The sequence below is a fragment of the Schistocerca piceifrons genome, chromosome 6 (assembly GCF_021461385.2).
Source record: "Schistocerca piceifrons isolate TAMUIC-IGC-003096 chromosome 6, iqSchPice1.1, whole genome shotgun sequence".
Lineage (NCBI taxonomy): Eukaryota > Metazoa > Arthropoda > Insecta > Orthoptera > Acrididae > Schistocerca > Schistocerca piceifrons.
The window spans coordinates 377,092,455-377,120,283 of record NC_060143.1 but is presented as its reverse complement, the minus strand read 5'-3'; positions in this window follow the sequence as shown (position 1 = coordinate 377,120,283).

Sequence of the window (27,829 nt, the reverse complement as noted above, 5' to 3'; positions counted from 1 at the left end):
GCGGGCTGCACGATGTTGGGGCGTGAGCGGAAGACGGCCTAACGGTGTGCGGGATCGTAGCCCAGCTTCATGGAGACGGTTGCGAATGGTCCTTGCCGATACCCCAGGAGCAACAGTGTCCCTAATTTGCTGGGAAGTGGCGGTGCGGTCCCCTACGGCACTGCGTAGGATCCTACGGTCTTGGCGTGCATCCGTGCGTCGCTGCGGTCCGGTCCCAGGTCGACGGGCACGTGCACCTTCCGCCGACCACTGGCGACAACATCGATGTACTGTGGAGACCTCACGCCCCACGTGTTGAGCAACTCGGCGGTACGTCCACCCGGCCTCGCTCAAAGTCCGTCAAGTGCACATACGGTTCACGTCCACGCTGTCGCGGCATGCTACCAGTGTTAAAGACTGCGATGGAGCTCCGTATACCACGGCAAACTGGCTGACACTGACGGCGGCGGTGCACAAATGCTGCGCAGATAGCGCCATTCGACGGCCAACACCGCGGTTCCTGGTGTGTCCGCTGTGCCGTGCGTGTGATCATTGCTGTACAGCCCTCTTGCAGTGCCCGGAGCATCTATGGTGGGTCTGACACACCGGTGTCAATGTGTTCTTTTTTCCATTTCCAGGAGTGTACTTGTAAGATTTGAAGCGAAAACCTAGGGACAGATGTAATTCATAGTTAGTGTGGATAAATCACCTATCTACTGCTTGCACGCCACGTTATTAGTTTTAACTCTTACAAGTATTTGTCTAACTATCTACGTGTGGTGAGGAATCTGTATGGTGCTAGGAGAAATATTTTTTATACCTTTTAGTCTCTTTTAAAAATGCGGTGCGTTGATAATTGATTTTTATTTAAATAGTTATCTTCTCATTTTTAGTCTTGCGTGTGTTAATTTTTTCAATCGATTTAAAACATTTTCATGACATTACAACAGACGCGTGGTAAATTGGGGGTCTATTTCCGTTTCCCTTCACCTGCCTCAAGCAATACATTGCTTCCTACGTTAAAATCAGAGAGACTGGAGCTCACACGCAGACTTACTCGAAATCGTTCTTCCCGCGAACTATTCGCGACTGGAACAGGAAGAGCCGAAAGCAGCTGTGGTACACAAAGTACCCTTCGTCAAACATCAGACAAGAAAGCGAGTTAATATTACGTTGTCAACCATTTCTGATCTATGTTTAAAACTTCACGTCTCTAACTCATCGGGACTGCAACATCTGTACTGGACAGACAGACAAGAAAGTGACATAATAAAAATGCACTAAAAAGAAACCAGACACGAAAACTTTAGCCAGACGAAGAAGGTTGTTAAAGTTGATAGAGTAACCAGAACTATATGAGAAGGGACGGATAATTTCAAACTATTTTTGTAGGATGGGTGGGTGTAAAGCCACACATGAGGTACAAACCTACATCGAGTTTTTAAAAGCCACCGATTCATTAGTCGACCATCAAGTGGCTCCTTTTTCTTATTGTAGCTTATTGTTCCTTGAAACTTCGTCCCGGCACGTCGCTTCAGAGGTGAGATACTGAGGTAAGTCTGTTTTATACTACTTACATGAAACGATTCTGACGTTTTACTTGACATATTGTATAATTTAGGTTTTGAAAAGGAGAATCGACGAATTATTCTATCGCAATACTGCATTGCAGCTTCGTTTTCAAGTGGAAATAACTGTTCTAGTTGCTCCCCAAAATCAACAAAAGTGCATTTATCAGCAAACAGCGAAATGCGGCAACTCCCCGCAGGTGTTTTGGGGTAAATACCCGCAGCTCCAACAATATGACGACAGTTTTTCAAAGGCAACCTCGGCAGAAGACGATATTCAACTCACACTGCGTGAGATTTTCTCACCTGAACATTTAATTACACTTTTTAAAACGAAGATTAAGAAGCAATTTTGTAGCAAAGGAGTGAAATCTGTGGTTCTCACGTCAGCAAACAATAAAGAACAAATGGAAGAAGAATGCATTGCAAAATAAAAGCTTGCTACCGTGAAGGAAAGAGCGTGGTATAGAAACAAAACAACATAAGCTACATTTAATCATACCAATGTCAAGAAGGGGAGTAAACAGTTCAAATAACCAGTTGATAATTCTTCAGTCAGATTCAGACTTTTCACATCATGACAGTAGCTTACATATATGGACTTACTATTCGACGAAGAAGAAACCGAAGAACAGCCTGTGTCTTCAAAGAAGACTCAGGGGATCTATCAAAGTACACTATTAACTAGGTACCTAGATAGCTTAGCCTCAGTAATTGAGGTCTTTCACGTTCCCCAAGAAATTTTCATTTTGTGGGTAAGAGATATTACTTTTGTACAAGCATTTCGTTCAAAATTTATGAGAAATTTCAGTTGATTATGGTGTTATGTAATTTGGCTGTAATACAACAAAGTTACAAAGCGTTATTTCGGATGTTTTTATGATGTAGCCATCCATTTTTATCCATGTTTCGCAAATGGGGCCGAGAGCGGCACTGTGGAGCTTTACCCCATTTTGTAGGGTAAAACCCCGGAATTTTAGTTTTAGCTTGATCGTAAATTTCTAAGCAATTAATAATCAGAAAGAGCTGGAATTTATATGGGGTATAGGTAACAATCTAACCTATGACTTCAATTTGATATCGCGAGAAAATATACCCCTCATCGACCACAATAATAGAAGAACTGCAAATTGAGGGGCATTACCTCAACCTACCCTAGTGATCAAAATTGTCGTGTAGCACCTGTGATGTTACAAAATAGAAGTGATGTTGCTATTCAATGGAAAGTTGGAAATTAAGATTTAGCTTACTGTTTTATCAATCGCAATTGGCGTAAGAATCATGGATTGACCATTGTCATAAAATATTGCATATTGAGATGTGAATAGTTTTTACTTGCGGTTTCGCGTGGCTTGAGGCAGTCTCAACTAGCGTGCTATTGATTAAGAAGTTGCGTTATCGTCTTTCTAATTACTTCATGATCGTAGATACGATCATGCCCGGTTGTGAAGTTATTGTTATGACAAAACAATTTCCTAAGGGACCAGAAAGTTCTTAAGGGCGCAAAAACAACTGTAACATCACACAAAAGAGAAATTCAATATTAAAGCTGATGCAAGAAGACGATAAAACAGTTTTCTTTTTATCAATGTAACACGCACATTAGACTGCTGATCTTGGTGTCTGTAATATTAGCAAAATGCATAATTAAAATGAAAATAATACTGAGGAGATAATAGAAATGAGCACTGCTAAATGATTCAGTATTCCCAGAACAAATATTTATTATAACTAAAACATATATCGTACCTTAAGCTTAATACTACAATGACGGTAGATTTTTATGTCCATATCATGTCCATTGAGCGCTCTTTTATATAGCCATTGTCCTCTTGAGTCGCTCGTGCTTCGTCACGGTAAGTTACAACAGTTCTTCTTCCTACACTTCACTCAAAACTTAGACGGAACACGTTTTTATTTATTTAGTAAAAATAATTAGATCAGACCGCCACAAATCTGCGTCCGTCTTACTCGAGAAAAACAGTAAAAGTCTTTTTAGCGCTCAAGGCTTCATTTGTTCTCCAGCGAACAAAATAGTGAAGGATCGCATATCCATCCGTACTTTTCTGTTTATATTGCCGCCCAAAGACGACGAATTACATTATTTAGAAAATTCCACCGTCGCTATGCGACGCCTTATTATACATTAATCATTATTTACAAACAAGTATTTGCCTTCTGGCTGAAAGTATTAACTACTCGTATTTGTTGTTTTAATGAAGTCAAAAATAGCGAATATCTCACACCAGAACCAACTTTTATTTTGGTAAACAGTTTTCATTGAAGCAGTCGATCGAATGGCCACAATCAATTTTGGTGTTATGAAAAGAGGGCCGAGTTCGATGGTATTACGACAAACTTAATTTTTGACGAGATGCCGTGGGAGTACACGCAGTCAGGGTATATACCGCCAAATACGTATCGCCGACTAGAATGAAATAATGGGTCTGCACTGCTAAAACCCGCCGCTACAGACGTCGTTCAGAATGCAGCGCCGCCAAGGGCGCCGGATTTACACCCTTAATGCTCCGGCGGCTTTGTGCTGGCGCTGGCCGTGATCCAAGCTGCGGCGCTGCGCTGCGCCGCCGGGGTCATCGCCGATCGTAAAATAGACTTTCCATTGTTTGGCTCCGGGATGAGCTCCAGACTTGCTGCTGGAGAGGAGCCTAATGTGTGCGATGCCGCGTTATCTTCGTGTTTTCTTTTCATTATAAATGTTTTTTACGAAACTGCTGTAGATGCATCGACAAACATTTGACCAACCGAATAGTTTGCTCAGGCGCTTCAGCCAGAATCCAGTAGAAACGTTCGAATATTTTCGTAAGCTTTCTGATTTTTCTTCGTAGGTGTTAAGTAGACGACTGCTATGAAACTGCATTACCACTAAGTAGTGATATGTTCACTGATCTTGTTCACTGATCCTGAGTCTTCTGGTTCCACAGTGCTGTGTAAATGGAAACTTGATTCTTACATGTCGACGCTGCTGGAGGTCGTCTCAACCAGCCAACGACTTTCTCCCATCACAGCGAACACTATAAGAAATTTTCCATCGATCTAACCTTTACCAAGATGTAGTTCGTTTCTCAGCTTATCCTTTCCATTAGAACTGCTAATCTTTAAAGACACTGTGCAGTCACATTAATCTGACCACCTGTCGAAAGCATGAATAACCACCTTCTGCAGCGCCTACCATTGCGAGGTGCACATGAAGGAAGTCATTGAGGTTCTGGAAGGTGCTGACAGTGATTTGGAGCCATGTCGACTCTAGTGCTGTGGCCAGCTACGCTAGGTTCCTCGATTGAGGATCCATGGCGTGCACATCTCTATCCAGACTGGGTTTAAATCCAGGGAGTTTTGTGGCCAGGGGACTACAGTAAACATCCTGATGCTCTTCGAATCATGGCTGTACAATGCGAGCTGTGCATTTTCCTGCTGTTAGATATCATCGTGCCGAGAAAAAAGGAACTGTATGTAGGGGTGGACATGCTCACCAGGGGTGTATGCATCCTTATTTTGACTCATTGTGTCTTCCAGAATGACGAGATCACCCAGGAAATGCCATGAAAATTTTCCCCATAGCATAAAACTCCGTCCTTCGGTTTGGACCCTTGACGGCAATCTGTCTGATGCACCACTCAGTGGATGTCCAGTTACGGTACTGACGTGCAAATTCCAGCCTTCGTCATTGATGGACAGCAGTCGCATTGGTGCATGAACCATGCTACTACTGTGGAGGGTCATACCCAGTAACGCTTCGTCAGTTTCTCAACAGTTGCACGTCTATTCGCACGTACACATCTGGGTGGTGCATAACAATTGCCTCGGCTCCGATTTCGGATAGCTCCATTTTGCCATACGTGGTATACTTTACCCACGGCAGCACGCGAACCGTTTACAAACTTAGCCGTTACGAAAATACCTCCACCCTTGATCCGAAAGCCAATGATCATGCACTTATGGACGTCAGATTAAACCCTCCGCTTCGGTATTACGACAACGACTGCACTATTTCTGCGTCCTCCCAACACGCTTTATACACACACACACACACTCTACTACCAGTGTTGCTACAGGCCGCTTGTGAATGGTTACTGCTCGTTGCCGTCGAACATAGACGTGGTCACATTAACGTGACTGGACAGTGTATAACGAATAGTTCTGCTATCGACAGATGGGTCTCTCTGATACATCAGACAGCTGAAAATCGGAATGGTTCGAGACACACCCTGAATTACAATTTAAAACGATAATGAAGTGTCGTTGGTGCTGTTTTGAATGTGATGTCATTTTAGTAACAGGTATAACAGCTTTTTTGTAGCATTTCGAGGTGAGTTTTGTCAGTCTTAGTTCCAACAATGGAGACTTTACCTCTGTATGTGTATCCGAATAGAATAAACGAGATGTAAGATTCCACCTGTCTCGAATAGGGAAATGCTCGGAGCAGCTGAGGTTGTGTGTACAGCTTGTACTTATGTATTGCTTACGTAAAATATTATATGTTCTGAGCGAAACGTATCGACATCAAAGTCTCCCCATCTGTTAATACTCTTACGGAAATATTCGCTTACTACATTCTGCCTGAACTGAGCTTTACATAGCAATCTCATGTTAGGCCATGGCCCTCCAAAGAGGCCGTTTTAAGTGGAATAACTTTGACGCACGCCAGACGCCTTTCTGGAGACTACTGTAAAGACCGAATCTTGAGGAATTACCATAAAAACGAATATACCTAAGTGTGAATGTTAGCTATAAGCCTTGCAACTTAGGTAGAGACGTATAATGTAAGCCACTTTCGTCAGTCCATTCAGAGGCAATACACACTGAGAAACCACTGATTAACGCTCATTGATTGCGAATTTGAGGTAAAAAGCGACGCAGTAACTTTCACTTTGTAAGGAAACGGCCCCAAAGGTATGTAGAGACCCTCGAATGTTAGCAATGCAGAGTTCGAGAGTCCAGCGATCAGAAAAGTTTCAGCCTAGCATGACCGAAAGCCTACAGTGAATCGCTTGTGAGTGAGATTTATCTTCACTTAAGCTTGTACACTGACAAGGACTTGCAAAAAGCTTTCCTGTATCTACCTCTCGACTAGAGTTATTGGTTTCCATCTTACATTTGTCTGAATATCCCTATGTCTGTACGTCACTTTCATCGTGATGCGTTCTTGAACCTAAGGGTTCGATTAGAGCATTAGAACCAGGCACTTCCATGGTTCGTGGTCTTAGTACCATGCGTTACTGTGTATACCAGAATCTTAGTAAAGGCCCGCATCTCGTGGTCGTGCGGTAGCGTTCTCGCTTCCCACGCCCGGGTTCCCGGGTTCGATTCCCGGCGGGGTCAGGGATTTTATCTGCCTCGTGATGGCTGGGTGTTGTGTGCTGTCCTTAGGTTAGTTAGGTTTAAGTAGTTCTAAGTTCTAGGGGACTTATGACCACAGCAGTTGAGTCCCATAGTGCTCAGAGCCATTTGAACCATTTGAACCATCTTAGTAAAGTTATAGGCCGTTTGTGCTGATTGGTGAGTGGAGAATACAGTACGCCTTATCAGTGATTTTATAAACCAGCGTTTATAGTCCTGTGCATTTTCATTGCGAACACATGAAGAAGCAATAAAAAGCAGGCCAGTGAACGGATCCAGACTTCCATTTCCCCTTATCATCACCATGTCTACCACCTTAGCCTAAAATCCAAATCATTCTGTACTGTCTCCAACTACATATAGCTGAAAAATCTCAGCTTTACCCCATAACCGTCTCATTCCTGTACACAGCCGCACGTGTAACAGTAAACGGATGACCTTAAATCCCGCATAACCACTGATTTGTGCGTGAGCTACTGAGTAAGTATTTCGTGACCCACGTGGGGCTACGACAACATACACTCCTGGAAATTGAAATAAGAACACCGTGAATTCATTGTCCCAGGAAGGGGAAACTTCATTGGCACATTCCTGGGGTCAGATACATCACATGATCACACTGACAGAACCACAGGCACATAGACACAGGCAACAGAGCATGCACAATGTCGGCACTAGTACAGTGTATATCCACCTTTCGCAGCAATGCAGGCTGCTATTCTCCCATGGAGACGATCGTAGAGATGCTGGATGTAGTCCTGTGGAACGGCTTGCCATGCCATTTCCACCTGACGCCTCAGATGGACCAGCGTTCGTGCTGGACGTGCAGACCGCGTGAGACGACGCTTCATCCAGTCCCAAACATGCTCAATGGGGGACAGATCCGGAGATCTTGCTGGCCAGGGTAGTTGACTTACACCTTCTAGAGCACGTTGGGTGGCACGGGATACATGCGGACGTGCATCGTCCTGTTGGAACAGCAAGTTCCCTTGCCGGTCTAGGAATGGTAGAACGATGGGTTCGATGACGGTTTGGATGTACCGTGCACTATTCAGTGTCCCCTCGACGATCACCAGTGGTGTACGGCCAATGTAGGAGATCGCTCCCCACACCATGATGCCGGGTGTTGGCCCTGTGTGCCTCGGTCGTATGCAGTCCTGATTGTGGCGCTCACCTGCACGGCGCCAAACACGCATACGACCATCATTGGCACCAAGGCAGAAGCGACTCTCATCGCTGAAGACGACACGTCTCCATTCGTCCCTCCATTCACGCCTGTCGCGACACCACTGGAGGCGGGCTGCACGATGTTGGGGCGTGAGCGGAAGACGGCCTAACGGTGTGCGGGACCGTAGCCCAGCTTCATGGAGACGGTTGCGAATGGTCCTCGCCGATACCCTAGGAGCAACAGTGTCCCTAATTTGCTGGGAAGTGGCGGTGGGGTCCCCTACGGCACTGCGTAGGATCCTACGGTCTTGGCGTGCATCCGTGCGTCGCTGCGGTCCGGTCCCAGGTCGACGGGCACGTGCACCTTCCGCCGACCACTGGCGACAACATCGATGTACTGTGGAAACCTCACGCCCCACGTGTTGAGCAATTCGGCGGTACGTCCACCCGGCCTCCCGCATGCCCACTATACGCCCTCGCTCAAAGTCCGTCAACTGCACATACGGTTCACGTCCACGCTGTCGCGGCATGCTACCAGTGTTAAAGACTGCGATGGAGCTCCGTATGCCACGGCAAACTGGCTGACACTGACGGCGGCGGTGCACAAATGCTGCGCAGATAGCGCCATTCGACGGCCAACACCGCGGTTCCTGGTGTGTCCGCTGTGCCGTGCGTGTGATCATTGCTTGTACAGCCCTCTCGCAGTGTCCGGAGCAAGTATGGTGGGTCTGACACACCGGTGTCAATGTGTTCTTTTTTCCATTTCCAGGAGTATATATATATATATATATATATATATATATATATATATATATATATATATATATGCTACCACCGAGCGAGGTGGCGCAGTGGTTAGCACACTGGACTCGCATTCGGGAGGACGACGGTTCAATCCCGCGTCCAGCCATCCTGATTTAGGTTTTCCGTGATTTCACTAAATCGATATAGGCAAATGCCGGGATGGTTCCTTTGAAAGCTGTTATACAGCAAGAGGACAAAAGTAATATTTGTACCTGAAATTTCTATAGTACACTGCCTGACATAAAAAGTGAGGCACTCGGAAGACATAGTTGGGAGTCAATGTAGCATCGTACTCATACAACAAATCAACATGTACATAAATGTTCAGAATTTCCGTTCTGAGAGAGGTGTAATGACAACCAGAATGCGTGAGTGTTGTTCGTCTTGTTACCAGGCCTGGTACGGAATGCAAGGAGCGTGCACAATATCAAATGTTGAAATGTTGAAATTTTAGAAAGAAAGAATTTTTTTTAAATGGATATGTCTCAGACTCCTTGGACAGCAATATATTACATAAACATACAGCACTACCAAGAAGAAGAAAATAAGTGCTTACGATATTAATGCTGCTGCTGTTGTTGCTTCTCAGCCGCCATCACATCCAGTATTTCATAGATAATTGCTGAAATAATAAGAATACATGTATTCCATATTCTAAAATTCTTAGTGAAAGAACTTTAAAAAAGTTAGTTATCGATTGAAATATGTGCTTACCTGGTAATTCTCCTTCATAGGGCGTTTGTCGTTTATACTGCTACTTTTGCTGGCTGAATATGTCATCTTGTAATATAAGTAGTTAGCACAATCTGTGGCCGAGCGGTTCTAGGCGTTTCAGTCCTGAACCGCGCTGCTGCTACAGTTGCAGGTTGGAATCCTGCCTGGGGCATGGATGGTCTGATGTCCTTAGGTTAGTTAGGTTTAACTAGGTCTACGTCTAGGGGACTGATGACCTCAGATGTTAAGTGCCGTAGTGCACGGAGCCATTTGAACCATTTTGAAGGGGATTGGTAGCGACGCTAATGCTTGGTGAAGGGTAATGGGGAGGGGTGGGAACGTTTCTCAGTAGGACTAATTACCCCCAAGGGATCATAAATCAATCCCCAGGAGCATATAAATCTGTTAACACAACGCTAGGTTAAAGTCATATATCAGCCAGCTGTCAAAATCGTGCTCATTTGCTCTTAGGTCTACTACATTTCTGCACTATTTATTGCAATAGAAAATTTTCCTTTCAGGAACTTTATAGCCAAATGGGTTTGTTCTTTTATTTTAAAGAGAGGTGGCGTCATGCACCTAACGCCATTTTCCTGTGTAGTTCGTTTTGAACAAAAACCGTGGTAATATATGGGTGGGCCCACACGTTGCCGAGGCTGTTTCAAAAACACTGCAGATTTTTAACTGGAAAGCTCTTACACATCCTCCACATAACCCCAGTCCCTCCCCCTGTGACTTTCATATTTTTGGAATCCTGAAGAAAGACATTCACGGCTGTTGATTTACTTTGGACGAAGGAGTCCATGCCGGCGTGCAATCATTAATCATTTTACCATGAAGGCTATGACCGTCTTGTCTCGCAGTGAGATAAATATATTAACGATTATGACGATTTCTTTTGAAATGAGAAACCGCTTACTTACTTTTCTTTCCATTTCTTTTGGTTTCATTTGACTGTCCTCTATAGCAAGCAATAAACATTTCTTCTCTCATATTTTTTAGGGAGCTTGCGAGAAAGTTTCCCTAAGTGATCCCATTCTCAAATACTGAATGATAGTCTGGGTATTTACGTCCAGAGATACCCTTCCTCGGCATATATCCCTAATTTCTAACTATAACGCTCGACTAGCTGTGTTAAACGTTTAATGTGAGGTTATACTCTATAAAAAGTAGCTTACGACAGCATTTAATTTTTGTCAATAATAACTATATGAATCACTGAAAATCAATTTTTTGCTCCTGGTAGTTGCTAGATAAGTAGTTTGGTGACATATAACTTGTATGTTGCTACTGTGTTCTGTTAGGTATTTTCTTTGCACTAAATTTTCAGTCCTGTTGAACTGTTTATTACAGTGTTTTGCTTGGTATAAAAAAGAATTTTGTTATATTAAATTAGCGATAATTGTCTCAGTAAAACAGATTTTATGTTCTCTGTCGATATATTTCTATACAACATTCCTATCGACACCTTTTCGACTTCATATTTGGTGGTCTTACTATGTTTTACAAACTACTTTTTGTTTTCTCATCTCGTAACCTGAACAATAGTGAAACTTTTCATATTGGTGAACTACCATTTTACAAACTACATCTGTGAAATAGTACATTTTCACCAGACAGTCCTGAAGACCTCGTTCAGTTCCATACTCAGCTCATCGATTTTAAAGTTCATTTGTCCTATCACATTCCTCTCTGCGTTTCCAACTCTAGTCCTTTCAATATTCCACCTCAGAGCAAAGACATGTGTATGCGTGAGATACTGGCGACTGTAAAATAGAATCTTTATCCGAAGTCATTCGCATGGGTCCTAAAAGCTGTCAGTAACATCTGTTTCTCCACACAGTCGTCACCCTGACGACTGTCAAAAAGAATCCAGGCTGTTGACAATCTGGCATGCATCCAGTCTTGTTTGTCTAACTCAGGTTTCTTCGATTCACAAGGGACTACGGAGAAGTGTAGGATCCGTCTGCATCTGTTGAGCTAATAGGCTAGTTTCAATATTTTGTCTTGGAGGAGTTCGGTGAAGTACTTGTGCAACATGCTGGTTAATAAAGTTACATTTTTACCTTGCAGAAGGTTCTAGAAACTGTTTCATTACTCTATTTGTCTTTCTACATTTCCGCCACTTGTTCATATTTCACTGAGCTTCGAAAATATTTAAAATTCGACACATTTACCAAAGTGCCATCAGAAGTCTGCATTTCCCTTCCCCACTGCTCGTTTACGTGCCTATACAAATCAAGTAATTGAGAATGCGGGGTATAAGTGCTACTCTGAATGGAAACGAATGACACAAGAGAGAAAAAAATGCCGTTATTCAAACTGTTCGTGAGTAAATAACGTTCGGTAAAACCTATTTACTTATCTCTACATTCGTACTCTATAGAAAATGACAAAACAATGGTGAAATCCAATTGCCATTTATTTTCTTTTTCGTTATCGCCGAAGCTCTTTCGGAATTTATGTTTCACGTTTCCCTTGAATTAGTGGCTATAGCGAAAGAATAAACAGAAAGGTAGAAAAAAGGCGAAGACGTTATTTATGGGCCGACGAATGAAGCAGTGCGTATTGTAATTCCTTAAAGAATGTGACTGAATCATGTTGATCGTCCACGTGCGATTTACTCAGTGATCTCTAATTTTAATACAAAGATATAAGCAAATCACAAAGTGAATTAATTCATACCTGCATGCGTGTTATTACTGCAGGTTTAGCTGATAAAAGATTTATATAACGTGTATAGTGTTGTTTCTTGTATATATGTTCTTACAAGCATCACTCTCAAAAAATTCTGTTACACTAGTGATACATGTACTTATATACTTGACACAATGGGATTTCACTTTTAAGACTTTTTCCTTGGAGACAAGGCAGTGTTTGTTCACCTACAGCAAAACCAAGCCAGGTGGAGCGTTAATTAAATGCTACACGAACCCATATTAGGACAGTAGGATACTACGATGGATACTATCCCACTGAAAGAAAAGGGGTCACCCCCACAACTGACAAGATGATGTGAAGGAAGCAAAGGAAGATAGGAATGTGAAGTTGAGGAAAATCAAGGCAGAAGAAGATAGCAGCTGAGGGTGGAGAATCGACGCGAGCCATAGGTAGTCCGCTAGAAGAAGCAGTAATTAACTGTCAGTTGCATTACATATGTTTGGCGACTAGTTTAGAACAATGTGTTTCATCCACAAACCTGACCTTCTGTGGCTGCACTGAAAGTGCCTGATCTTAATAACGAACATCACAATGCCAATACACACTTTACAAAGTAATGGTACTAGACCGTCACAATCACCATGTGCTTACTTTGTGCGTCAGAAACAAACGATTTTCTTTCTGACTAGCTAAGTAGACACATGTTGATTGTGACAATCGTTTGTTTTTGACTTGCTGTGTAGGAACATGTTGATTTTGACAGTCACCTACCTTTACTTTGTAAAGTATGTACTGCCACTGCAATGTTAATTACTGAGATCAGGCACTTTCGGTGCAGCCTCAGCATGTCAGGCTTGAGAATGAACCATTGTTTCGAAACTAGTCGTCAAACCTATGTACTGCAACTGTGACAGATCTGTTAATAAAAGTTACAATGAAATATTAAGAGAGGGTGACTGGCCCTGTAGCAACAAAACGTTGAAACTGATAAAAATATTAATAAGTGTAAATTTAACAGTATTATATGCCTTGCTGACCGCCTATATTTTCAATGCTGTGTTACTTCATGTTTTTACTGATTTTTTCATATAAAAATACTAGAATTAAGTGTGTAGATTTGAATGTGTGTTGTACATTTATGTAACATTAACGTTAATTTTGTGGGTTGTGTATTGCAATACTATGCCTGTTAGGGCAAAATTATTATGTCACTAATTGAAAAAGATGGCAGCTGAGAGTGGGAAGTTGGAGAGAGACATGGATGTACGTTAAGGGAGGAATGTTCATGTAATGTGGAAAGAAAATGTTTTTCAGGCCAGATTTAAACTGCGATGTGGTAGAGGAGAGAGAAAGAATAACTGTAATGGGAAGAAGTAAAGGTGAAGCAGTTTTGGAGAATTTTAAACGTAGCGAAGTGTGTCGTGGGAGAAACAGTAATGGTGTTGTGGTGGGACGTTTTGGCAAGCTTATAGTTGATCATTACACATAAGCAAAAATTACTTGAGGAGGCGTATCCAGAAGGGAAAAAGCCGATAGGGAGACTGAAAAAGAGTCCATGTTAATTTGAAGAAGAAGATTTGGGGACCAGAAGAAAGGACTAGAAGATATTAACAATTATAAAATGCAGAAGGTAGGTGCGTCCTGTCTGAAGAACTGAGTAACTAAATGGACTCGGTTTTCAAATGGTTCAAATAGCTCTGAGCACTATGGGACTTAACATCTGAGGTCATCAGTCCCCTAGAACTTAGAACTACTTAAACCTAACTAACCTAAGGACATCACACACATCCATGCCCGAGGCAGGATTCGAACCTGCGACCGCAGCAGTCACGCGGTTCCGGACTGAAGCGCCTAGAACCGCATGGCCACCGCGGCCGGCGACTCGGTTTTAAATCTGATGAATGCGAGGTGAATGAACTGTTTTTGCAAAGCGTGAAATCACGAGAACTTAATGGCTCTTCGAAGACGTGTTTGGAGTCTGCAGTGTAGATAAGCTGTGGCAAACTAACGAACTGTGTTTTATGAAAAGACGAATGTTACATGGACTCCAACACAACAGATCAGCTTTATCAACGATGGAAGTATGAATAAAAGTGCACCCCACCCATATATATATATATATATATATATATATATATATATATATATATATATATATATATGCTACCGTTGCACGTGCGTGCTCTTGTTTTCTTCGTGTTGATGTCACATTGAGTGTCACACTTTCACATGAGAGCCACGTATCGAAGAATTACTGTGGCGTTTGCCTTCTTTCTGCGTGCAGTGAGTGTGTGCTCATTGTTTAATATCCGACGCTGTGGCAGAAGATCTCTATTTTTACGGCCCGGGTGTCAGTACTACCCGTCGTACTCGCATTTTCAGTGGGAGAGAAACCTAACCAACAGCATCCGTCGATGAGGTGAACACCTGCTCGAGTAACTATACAAGCATTAAACATGCTATATATTGCTTAGTATTTAATTAAATCTCTGTGTACGTATATCATTAGGTTCCTTAGTTCTTAGACAGTAGATGTATTTACGTAGTATTTCCGTTTACTTTGTATTTAGATACATATTGCATTCCTATTTTGGCTGCGCCTTCAGTCAGTCTGTTGCATATGCGCACAGGTCAATGTCTCCTCTCTTGGTGCTGACGTCAGCCCATATTGTTAAGCGCGCGACAGGTGAGCTATAAGCTAATTTCGTTTATACTTTCGCTTCGAAGGTAGCAGTGTGTTACTTCTCATTGCTGATAATTTTTATGCCTATGTGTACAAATCAAAAGAATCACTTACGTCTATACATATTAATTTATCTTAACATGGACTCTAGAAGAAAAAATACACTTAGAATTATATACATTATGTACAATTATCCTGTGAAAAAAAAGTTACCACGATTCGTCATTCTATTAAGGCATTTATATCTTTGTGAGGGTAGAGACCTTTGTCTCTTCCTGTTTTATCATAGGCTAATCTGTACGTCCCAGGATATGATATTTTGGAAATTACATATGGTACTGAATAGAGTAATTGCCACTTCTTATTCAGTTTGCCAAATTTTGTCGATTTAGGGTGAGCCCGAAAGAGGACTCGTTGCCTCTCAAAGAATTGCGTAACACGTTTCAGTTTCTTGTTATAAATTTTCCTTCTATTCTCGGCCCTGTTTTCTAGAGTAACTCTGACTTGTTTGATTTTAACCTGTAGTGTCATTTCTGTAGTGGGTACCTTCGGTATGGGCGACTCCCACTCATTCGTCCGGTACATCAATTCATTAGGTGTGAAACCTGTTGAAGAATGTGGAAGGCTACTGACAACTTGCATGGAAGCAATTACGTATTCTACCCATCTAGTGTATTTGTAAGGCGTGTATGTCCTAATAAACCGGTTAAATTCCTTAAAGACTCGTTCAACTTGGCTTGTTTCTGGGTGAAAAAGTATACTGGTATGTGCTTTATGCCCTGTGAGGTAATAAATTGTTTCCACTTTTTCCCAACGATACATGAAGCATTATCAGTTAGTAGTACCTTACGTTTACCTAATCTTCTCAGATAGTCTCCCTCAATTCTTTTTCTGATATTTGTGGCTGTTGCATATTTAATGACATACATTTTGATGTTTTGAGAAAATATCGTATAGTGCTACTACGTATCTTATTCCTTCTTTACTTCTTGGATATGGACCAGCTATGTACAGGGATACAGTATTTAGAGGGTTTTTTGCAAGTATTGGGTGTAGCTCAATATATTTTAACACAATGGACTCTTTTGATTTTTGACATATTGCACACTTTCTTAATACCTATAGGACTCGCCTTCTCAAGTATGGAAAATAACGAAGTGTTGCAATTTTTGCAGTACATTTGCTCACTACGTAATGTCCCCATACTTCACGGGTGTGTCTTATAAATTCGTCGATATGATCTTCCGGGCTACACACACATCATTGATCAGATTTTTTTATGTTTACTATGAAACAAAACGCCCTTGTACTCCTGATACCATTTACTTACCTTTCCACCTTCATCTTGCTTAAGGTTTTGCATGACTTTACTCCATCTGCGATCTTGCTGTTGTATAATTTTCATCTGCTTACAAAGCTTATAACAATCAGACTGTTGTGTTGTACCTTGCATGAATAAGGTTTTGATTTCTGCATCTTGCTCTGTTAATTCACTAAATTCCATTAAACCTAGTGGTGGCCTAGACAAGGCGACTGCAATAATGTCCGGATTTCCTTTAATATAAATAATCTCAAAATTGAATTCTTGTAAATATAGACACCACCTAGCTAATCTACGGTGTAACAGTTTACGTGTTAAAAGAAATGAGTGACTGCTGGTTGCAGTAAACTTTGGTATTCCTGCCCCACAAAAAATATTCAAACTTTTTAAATGCACATATTACCGCTAAACTGTTCAATTCTGACACAGAGTAAGACCTTTCTGCTTCTGATAACGTGCGATTAGCAAAACTGATGACCTTGGGTACTTTCTTACCTTCTTCCTCTCGCATCTGGAATAATAATGCCCCCAGCCCTTGAGATGAGGCAACTGTGCGTAGACAAAAATCCTTGGACATGACAGGGTGGCTGAGAATGTTTGCATTTACGAATGCCTGCTTTGTTTGTTTTTTTTTTTTTTGCCAGGAGGACAATTTAAGATCGAGTATACTGAAATATTTTGTATTGTAAAACTTTAGATGTTCGTCCAAGGTGTCTGGTCTTATGCGTACTGGTACTATAGTCTTATTGATACCTCTAGCATCGAGAACTAATCTTACAGAACCATCTGGTTAGCTAACTGGTAATATTGTGCTTCAATAGGGTGAAAATGAAGATTGTATAATTCCCCATTTAATCATGCGATTGATCTCTTCCCTTACTGCCTCTCGTTTTGTCCTTGGAATAGGATATGACATTGCACATAGTTTCATGTAGATAGACTTCAAATTTATACTCATAGTCTTTGATTACTCCTGGCTCCTTACTGAAAATATTGGCATACTTAAATAGCAAGTTAGAAAGTTCTTGCCGTTGGATATCATTTAATACCTGTGGTTCACTTAGTTTCTGTTCTACCATTTCGTAACCAACCTCTTGTTCAATATCAAGTTTGTTTGTGAAATATACAGCTGTAAAGGAATACTGTACTACGACACTTCACTCTGGTTTGTTTTTCTTACTTTCATCACGTGTTTTGACTAAATCAATAGAAAAGATCTGATCCTTTACATGAAAGTGGAATTTACCATTGCCTATGTCAATCTGTGTTTTGTACGTTCTAAACATGTCCATGCCAATAAGACAATTAATAATAAGTTTGTCAATTATAAGAAAGTTGCACTTCATTGTAAAATGTTCAATTTGTTCTGCCATAAGTGCTTGATGCTTAACCAATTTAGTCTTACTGCCTGTAGCAGTTTGCAGCTTGCAATTTTGTACAGGAAATGTTGGGAACTAGCCTCTTTTCTTCAGTTCACAAAAAAATGCATTTCACATTAGGTTGGTAGTATCTAAATTTAACTGTGTGTCAATGTTAATTATCTTCACCTTAATGATTTCTTGTACTTGTTCTTCCTTGACTTTATGTACTATATCTAACTCATGCTGATACAAATCATTCTTGATGTCACTTCGTTTTTCAATTATTATGAAACTTGTTTGTAGTTCTGCCTTGCCCCCACTCCCTGAGAGGTCAATAGCCTTGGGCTCAACTATGACTGGTTGGTGTTCTCCGACGGCGTAGTGTGACTTAGTTCATTACCTGGAGAAATTTCAGTGGGTTGCGCTGTGTGTTTACTTCGCCAATTCGTGTCGTTAGCTGCTGTGCAGTTATTTTGCTGCCTAAAGGTCGGGTGCGGTACAGCGTAGGGTATGGCATTGTTAACGCGCGTCGGCCAGTGCTGCGCCTGACTGTTTCTATTCATATTCGGCATAGGGCCTTGTGATGGTGAATTGTAATTCGCTCGAGCGTTGAAATTATCCCTGTTTTTTGGACATTTCTTTTAAATCGTATGCTTTTTTCGTTCCCGTTACTGTACTCATTACCTTTTGGTATCTTAGTTTGCTGTTGTGTGTACCAATCTTGCTGTGTGTTTAAATCACGTTTTGTTGACTGGTTTACATCATTATGTTGTTGTTGTGCCTGATTTTCTTTTGCTCTATGGGATATCCGTCTTTCTTCATAGATTAAGCCGATGGAATAGAGCACTGACAGAAAATGTGCAGTGTCGTGCTCGGGCGCTGTGACTAATTTTTCTCTAATGTGCAATGGTAAACGACTTTTCAAATTTTTTTACGCGTCTACCTGTGATATTGCGTTCGTCCAGTAGCGTGTCTTGTTTAGGTATTTTTCAAAGTATCCACGCAGACTACCGTATTTGACATTGAATGGTGCAGGGTTGAAAACCTCGCGTCTGAGTCTTTCTTGCACTGCTTCACACTGCATTAATAAATACTACGGGATTCATTCTTTTACCTTCTGTAGTAGATGTAGGAAATTGTCGATGTCTCAGCAAACCTTCGTATGCAAAAATATTTGATAGACTAGTGTCATTTTCCATCGTATTTATGTTGTTATTGTAGTTACCTGTGATTCCGGCTGGTAATTGTTCAGGTATTGGAGTTGTGGGTATGTTTACATTTTGCAATCTACAACTGTCACTGGTACCTGCTGTAGGACTCGCGACAATTTGAGAATAGATACCAACAGGTTGTGGTGTGTTCACTGCAGCCTGTGTATTATTTACATGCATATTTCGAGATCCAGTAATATTATCTTCTAAAAGATTGCAAATCCTATTTTTCGCGGCTTGTAGTTAATGTTTACTTTGTTCACGATTTCATTTTCTTTTTTCTGAATGGCCTTTTGTAGTACATCTGTGTATAACGTACAATGGGTTACTAACTTCTCTGCAATGGTGTTACCATTATATAGCGTACCTGCTTTTCATTAATCTTCTCTCTCTCCTTCCTAGCACATGCTGAGTCAACTTCTGATGTTGCTACCCTTAAAGTAAGCTCTTCTACAGCTGGAGGTACGCCTTTATAGTCTTTATTTAGCTTGTTAACGACAGTGGTTACCTTTTTTACTCTCGAAACCAACTGGTTTTGGGTGGCTTCAGTGTTTGTGTCTGCGTCTGTGATTTTCTTTATCTGTTGTTCTACTAGATCGCGATGGTCATCAAAAGAATCTACCTTCGGTTTTATCTCCGTAATATTAATGTTAACTTCAGAAAGTACTTCATGCTTTATCTGTGTTTTCATATCATTCAATTTTTCGTCGAAGATCAGTGCGAAAATTTTAGGCTAAGTTGTCGAATTTCTGTGAGACCGTGTCTTGCAAATCCTTGAATACTTGTTTTTGTTCTTGCTTCATTGTATTTAGACCTTGTGTAACAGTATTTTGTTGCTGTTTTAGCGTGTTTATATATCGTGTAACAGCGTTTTGCTGCTGTTTTACTATGTTCAAATCTTGTGTCAAATTACTGAAATTAGTGTTTATATTGTGTTTCGTATAACCAAATTTCGCATTTATGTTAGATAATAGCTGCCATAGCAATGCTCCAGTTGTACTACTGTGTTTTCTGTCCGCTGTACTTGCCAAGTTAATATCTGTGTTGTGACCAAGTGGTGTTTGTAACGTGTTGTCAAGATTCATATTTAGATCCCTCTCCGACGTTTCGCTCATGAGCGGTATGTCGCTCTGGAAAATGCGTGACATTATCTCGTCAATTGTTAACATTGTGTCGTCAAAGTTATTCTGTTGTGGAGCACCGCTATCATTTGTCACTCCTGCGACACTCATCTCTGATCTACTTAAATTTTCGGCAGTAGGCATGTATGGCGCCTGAACTTCAATTGTTCGACCTCGCAATTCTGCACCATCTTGGCTGACTGCGTTTTCCTTAGCGCTATCGACGATGGGCAAGTATTTTCCGACCATGTTATATGAATTTGCAAAGAATGGAAATTTCACAAAAATGTTAAATATTTCTTACACTAATTATTACACTTGATAATCGTAATCGTTAAATAAGTAATTTCAAAGCCTATTTTACGTCTATTATGTTGCTCAAACTATTCTGTCACAAATCCTTATGTTTTACTGACAATGTGTATCACACTGAAAAATTTCTGTAAATTTCTCGCCAATAAAATCCAAGGAAGGAAATCATGAGGAAAACTTTTCTGTCTAGATAAAAAGAGGCGCTACCGAGCATAACCATGCAGGCAACTTGCGTAGCCTTCCTCCCTTTGCCGCCCCGAATAAAACACCTTACTGTGGAAAACTTTTTACATAACCTGCGTCCAATTCTCATCCCTTTCAAATTTTTCTATTCAATTTTTGCCTTTTTGTAATACTTGCTCTCCGTCGTGATTCATGCAAACAGAAAATACAGGCAATTAGTTTTTACTGGAAATTGGAACTTTTTGGTAAGATCAGGAACTCCTGAGGTAATCGGTCCCTAAGCTTACACACTATTCAATCTAACTTAAACTAACTTACGCTGAGGGCGACACACACAACCATGCCCGAGGGAGGACTCGAACCTCCGACGTGAGTAGCCGCGCGGACCGTGACAAGACGCATGAGACCGCGCGGCTACCCCGTGCGGCTTACTTTTTATAATTCATAATAATGTAGTAGAAATTTCTTACTGTAACTATAGTCAGCGAACATTACTCACACCCGGTGCCCAGAAATCCTGGCACACAGGTCTGAAGTTCTAATATACACTCCTGGAAATGGAAAAAAGAACACATTGACACCGGTGTGTCAGACCCACCATACTTGCTCCGGACACTGCGAGAGGGCTGTACAAGCAATGATCACACGCACGGCACAGCGGACACACCAGGAACCGCGGTGTTGGCCGTCGAATGGCGCTAGCTGCGCAGCATTTGTGCACCGCCGCCGTCGGTGTCACCCAGTTTGCCGTGGCATACGGAGCTCCATCGCAGTCTTTAACACTGGTAGCATGCCGCGACAGCGTGGACGTGAACCGTATGTGCAGTTGACGGACTTTGAGCGAGGGCGTATAGTGGGCATGCGGGAGGCCGGGTGGACGTACCGCCGAATTGCTCAACACGTGGGGCGTGAGGTCTCCACAGTACATCGATGTTGTCGCCAGTGGTCGGCGGAAGGTGCACGTGCCCGTCGACCTGGGACCGGACCGCAGCGACGCACGGATGCACGCCAAGACCGTAGGATCCTACGCAGTGCCGTAGGGGACCGCACCGCCACTTCCCAGCAAATTAGGGACACTGTTGCTCCTGGGGTATCGGCGAGGACCATTCGCAACCGTCTCCATGAAGCTGGGCTACGGTCCCGCACACCGTTAGGCCGTCTTCCGCTCACGCCCCAACATCGTGCAGCCCGCCTCCAGTGGGGTCGCGACAGGCGTGAATGGAGGGACGAATGGAGACGTGTCGTCTTCAGCGATGAGAGTCGCTTCTGCCTTGGCGCCAATGATGGTCGTATGCGTGTTTGGCGCCGTGCAGGTGAGCGCCACAATCAGGACTGCATACGACCGAGGCACACAGGGCCAACACCCGACATCATGGTGTGGGGAGCGATCTCCTACACTGGCCGTACACCACTGGTGATCGTCGAGGGGACACTGAATAGTGCACTGTACATCCAAACCGTCATCGAACCCATCGTTCTACCATTCCTAGACCGGCAAGGGAACTTGCTGTTCCAACAGGACAATGCACGTCCGCATGTATCCCGTGCCACCCAACGTGCTCTAGAAGGTGTAAGTCAACTACCCTGGCCAGCAAGATCTCCGGATCTGTCCCCCATTGAGCATGTTTGGGACTGGATGAAGCGTCGTCTCACGCGGTCTGCACGTCCAGCACGAACGCTGGTCCAACTGAGGCGCCAGGTGGAAATGGCATGGCAAGCCGTTCCACAGGACTACATCCAGCATCTCTACGATCGTCTCCATGGGAGAATAGCAGCCTGCATTGCTGCGAAAGCTGGATATACACTGTACTAGTGCCGACATTGTGCATGCTCTGTTGCCTGTGTCTATGTGCCTGTGGTTCTGTCAGTGTGATCATGTGATGTATCTGACCCCAGGAATGTGTCAATAAAGTTTCCCCTTCCTGGGACAATGAATTCACGGTGTTCTTATTTCAATTTCCAGGAGTGTATATGAATTTTATATAAAAATGATAATGAATAAGAATAGGAATAGGGTTGCGTTGTTAAAATGTTTGTGCCTATTGGTCTTCTTTTGGGCATCGGACATCCTTACATTTTTGTTGAAGCTGCAGGCGGCGGAGGACTCCGGGGACACCGGCACTTGGCTGGCCGCAGTGGCCGAGCGGTTCCAGGCGCTCAATCCCGAACCGCGCGACTGCTACGGTCACAGGTTCGAATCCTGCCTCGGGCGTGGATGTGTGTGATGTCCTTAGGTTAGTTAGGTTTAAGTAGTTATAAGTTCTAGGGGACTGATGACCACAGATGTTAAGTCCCATAGTGCTCAGAGCCATTTGAACCATTTGAACACCGGCACTTGTCGTAATCGCGAAAATCCTCTTCAGATATATACATCGAGATCGCAATACTTCATCTCTAAAATAGTACATCCTCATCGTCCTTCTACATACGAGAGAGTTAGACTCTGTGCATCTAAAAAAAAAAAAAAAAAAAAAAAACTGTACAAAAAATTGAATGAGAAAATGTTTTCGTTTGTCTGCGCCAAAGAATAGAAATATCTCTGAAGTGAGCATTCACATGCGCAGAACAGATTTTGTGTTGTCGACATACGTTGCCACAATGGTCACGTGATCTCGGGACGCCGTAGATTTGTCCTATAAATTATGAATGTTGTCATCGCTAGTAAAGACAGATTCCCTTCGTAAGTGCTGTGGATTTAGTATAGACGTTTGCAGGCACCACAGCAGTTTAAGTCTGATATTTGAAATAGATTGGGCTCTTAGCTTTGAAGAGCAAAATGAACGAGCATGACGTCACAGAAGCTTCGCGCCAGCATGTATTTACAATGTCTTTCATGTCACATCTCGTCAAGTCGCTTAACACAGTACTGAACGGCGAAATTGGGGTTTTGAGTCACCATCCCTAATATGCATAAAATGTTAGAGTATAGGAGCTAACAACGACAAAATTTGCCAATGGCCGAAGCAAACTTTATAACCTATGTTCTTGATCAATTATGTTTGGTAAATTACTGAGAAGTGAGACAACGATTCAAATCATTGACAATTATTTGTTAGGGAAAATATGTACATTCATACACATCAAAGAAAGCTTCAAACGAATTAATGAAGCCTGTTAAACTTATCTATTATGTTTTTTCTTACGTAATTAATAGTGTCATAAACAACTGTATTTTACTCCTTCATTAAAGCTGACTTATTTGCTTAAAATGTCATATGGTGGAATTTGCTTCGTCTACTTATGTTCTTATACATATACATTGTGGGCGTCAGCGCCGTTGTGTTATCGTAAAACCTAAATAACTTTTCGCCTTCAGATATACGACCTCGGTTGTGTAAGAAAGTGGAAAAAATATCCCAGTCGTCATGGAACATTTCCAATTTGTCACTAAAACAAAGCGCTATTATAAAATAAAGATTATGAAGATACAACAGTAGAAAATCCACTATTATAAGGAGAATGACCGCGGTGAAAATAGGTTAACTTAAGATGTTGACCGACTGGTACCGTTAAAATTTTCTTCCCGAGAAACCTTGACGTACCGTGAAATGACGTGACGTTCCGTTGACAACCTGTGCGAATGTCTCCATTCGAAAGGTATTGTAGAATGTTTTGGTGTTATATGACGAGACGTGACGTTATCTCATGGCGGACGCGAATTGGCGCTAAACAATCGACGTCGTCCCTAGATTACGTGACAATTCCAGTTTAATGTTGACAACATGCGCAGGACGCAATGCTCACTCCAGATATATTTCTACTCTATGGTCTGCGCCTTACCGCACATTCATCATTAACTTCTTTGCCAACCCTCTGGTTACTCGGTGTTTTAAATCTTAACTTTACGGCATCCTGGGGGCCTTTCATCATTTACTTATACACCAGTCAAAAACACATGATAATGTAGGAGTGCACTGCTGTCATTAACATTCATGTTTTACCAATATACCTCTTCAGAATTTCGTAAGAAGTTTTCCCTCGAGTGAATATAATACTAGTTACACTTAGATTACTTGTCAATACGAGTTTTTCCTGGTTCCGCTCTAGCCTAAATACAAACATTGATAAGTAATTAATATATAATCTGTCACATACTCAATTAATCATTATTATTGAAATTTATTAATCATACTGATGCTTTTCTTTTGTGGTATAAGTGTGTGAATGCTTATGTCTATACAGGCGTTGTCAAGATGAAGAGTATACGATCGAACGGTGTCAGGGTTGCTTTATTCGTCCATGGGCGTTGCGTCAGATATGTGGAAACTGCACAATATTTCAACGAGATAGTTGCTCGTTATCTTCAGCTGCTTTCTGACATTTTGGTGCAGTTGCTCGCTAGAAAAACTGTCACCAAGGGGTGGGGCTAAAGCGTCGTCGTAGGCAATCATAGAGCACGCTGACATAAAGTGACCCCTTCCGGAGAAATGGGCCACGGGCTTCGCATGCTGAAGAATATATTAATTCCAATCCCAAAGAAAGCAGGTGTTGACAGGTGTGAAAATTACCAAACTAAACGTTAGTAATTCATGGCTGCAAAATACTAACTCGAATCATTTACAGACGAATGGAAAAAATGGTAGAAGCCGACCTCGGGGAAGATCAGTTTGGATGCCGTAGAAATGTTGGAACACATGAGGGAATACTGACCTTAAGACTTAACTTAGAAGATAGGCTAAGGAAAGGCAAACCTACGTTTCTAGTACTTGTAGACTCAGGTAAAGCTTTTGACAATGTTGAATGGAATACTCTCTTTCAAATTCTGAAGATGTCATGGGTAAAATACAGGAAGGGAAAGGCTATTTACAATTTTTACAGAAACCAGATGGCATTTATAAGAACCAAGGGTCATGAAAGAGAAGCAGTGGTTGGGAAGGGAGTGAGACAGGGTTGTAGCCAATCCCCTATGTTGTTCAGTCTATATATTGTGCAAGCAGTAAAGGAAACAAAAGAAAAATTTGGAGTAGAAATAAAAATCCATTGAGAAGAAATAAAAACTTTCAGGTTCGCTGATGACATTTTAATTCTGTCAGAGACAGCAAAGGACTTGGAAGAGCAGTTGAACGGAATGGACACTGTCTTGAAAGGAGGATATCAGATGAACATCAACAAAATCCAAACGGGGATGTAGTCGAATTAAATCAGGTGATACTCAGGGAATTAGATTAGGAAATGAGACACTTAAAGTAGTAGATGTGTTTTGCTATTTGGGGAGGAAAATAACTGATGACGGTGGAAGTAGAGAAGATATAAAATGTAGACTGGCAATGGCAAGGAAAACGTTTATGAGGAAGAGAAATTGATTAACATCGAGTATAGATTTAAGTGTCAGGATAAGTGTCAAGAAGTTGTTTCTGAAAGTATTTGTATGGACTGTAGCCATGTGTGGAAGTGATAGCCCTTTTTAGAAATGTCGATTCCTCTTCAACTAAACTGCCTACTGGACTACTTTTTATTGCTGTACCCACAGCCTTAGAGAACATCCAGCGTATGTATACTTACATCGATATGGTGTGCGTTCTTTCGGACATGTCCGAAAGAACAGACACCATGATGACCTGCAACTGTCTAGAAACAAATTAAAATCATATTAATACCTTCAACTGCTGACGTGCGTCGATATATATCAACGGGGAGAGGTGAAAATGTGTGCCCCGATCGGGATTCGAAACCGTGGTCTCCTGCTTACATGGCAGACGCTCTATTCATCTGACACACCGAAGGCACAGAGGATAGTGCTACTGCAGGGACTATCTCGCACGCCTCCCACGAGGCCCACATTCTCACCCCGTGTGTCTACACACCACATTCGTAGTGTCACACCCCAAGACACTCATTACTCGCGGAAGACATTCTTACCAAGTCCTGTAAGAGTTCGGGGAATATGTGTGCATCCACACAGAAGAAGAAGGTCGTGGCCGGTATTGCCAGAACTATATATACTTACATCGATATGGTGTCTGTTCTTTCGGACATGTCCAGGGATTCCCATCTGAGTTCACGAAGCAGTTCCGTAATACTCGCCTGTTGATCTAACTTATCAGTAAAAAACTAACAGCACGTCTCTAAATTACTTCGATGTCTTCCTTTAATCCGACCTGTTGGCGATCCCACACATTCCAGCAGTACTCAAGAATGGGTTGCACTAGTGTTCTATATGCGGACTCCTTTATAGACGAACTACTGTACACTGTCCTAAATTTCTCACAGTAAAACTAAGTTTACGGTTTGCCTTCCCAACCACTGTCTTCATTTACTCGTTCCATTTCATGTCGCGATGCATTATTAAGCCTAGATATTTTATCGACGTGCCTATGTCAAGCAGCACACTGCTGTCGCTGTATTCGAACATTACAGGATTGTTTATCCTACTCATCTGCACTGATCACATATTTCTGGATTTAGAGCAAGCTGACATCCATCACATCGACTAGAAAATTTGCTAACTAATCTTGTATCCCCCTAGAGTCACTCAACGACGACAAAACCTCCAGCGCCACATCGGCGTCAGAAAACAGATGAAGATTGCTGCTCACCCTGTCCGTCAGACAGGAGCGGTCCTATCACACTTCTCTGGGACACTCCTGACGGCACCCTTGTCACTGACGAACACTCGCCGTCGAGGACGACGTATTGAGTTCTGTTACTTAGGAAGTCCTCAAGCAAGCCAGCTTTCATCACTGGAACGTTTTACGTTCACTTTGCGTTAGAGGACAGCGGAGACGATTTGTGGCATACGCGCTGTTGGTTTTCCGTGGCTTATAATAGGCGTCACCAATTAAGGTAAGAATCAGTTATTACGTGATTTAAAAAACAGCGGTCTCAAACGTATATAGCGACCAGATGGATTTGTCAAGATAATTATATGATGCAGCTTCCGCCAGATAAAAAATTACGTGATCGTTTATTGCTATAGATTACAGGAAGATGCAGTACTGTGGTGATTCACCCATGCAGCACTATCTGTACCAGTATTTTGCCTGACTGCTTACGATACACTGCAGCGAGGACTGTGCAAAACACGCCTCGAGACATACGGTTCTCCGGAGTGTTCCGCAGCCAGACTTTGCGCCGAACGAAACCGAAGACCGCCGTCCCGCGCACCGCACCAGCGTGGCGTGCAGTAATTGGAATTCGAGGCGGCCCGGATGGGGCTGAATGGAAAATGAGCAACGGAGAAATCTGCGTCCGCCTCGAGGAAAAGAACCGAACAGGCAGCCAAGTTCACTTCTGGGCACCGAGATTAGATTCTGCAGAGAAGCGCTCGACAGTCCACCGAGCAGTAGAAGGACGGGAATACAAAGCTTGAATCATCCTCCACTTCTCTAAACGAATTTCGTACTTCACTTATGGATGCTCGTATCCTCATTTTATTTCCTGAATTTA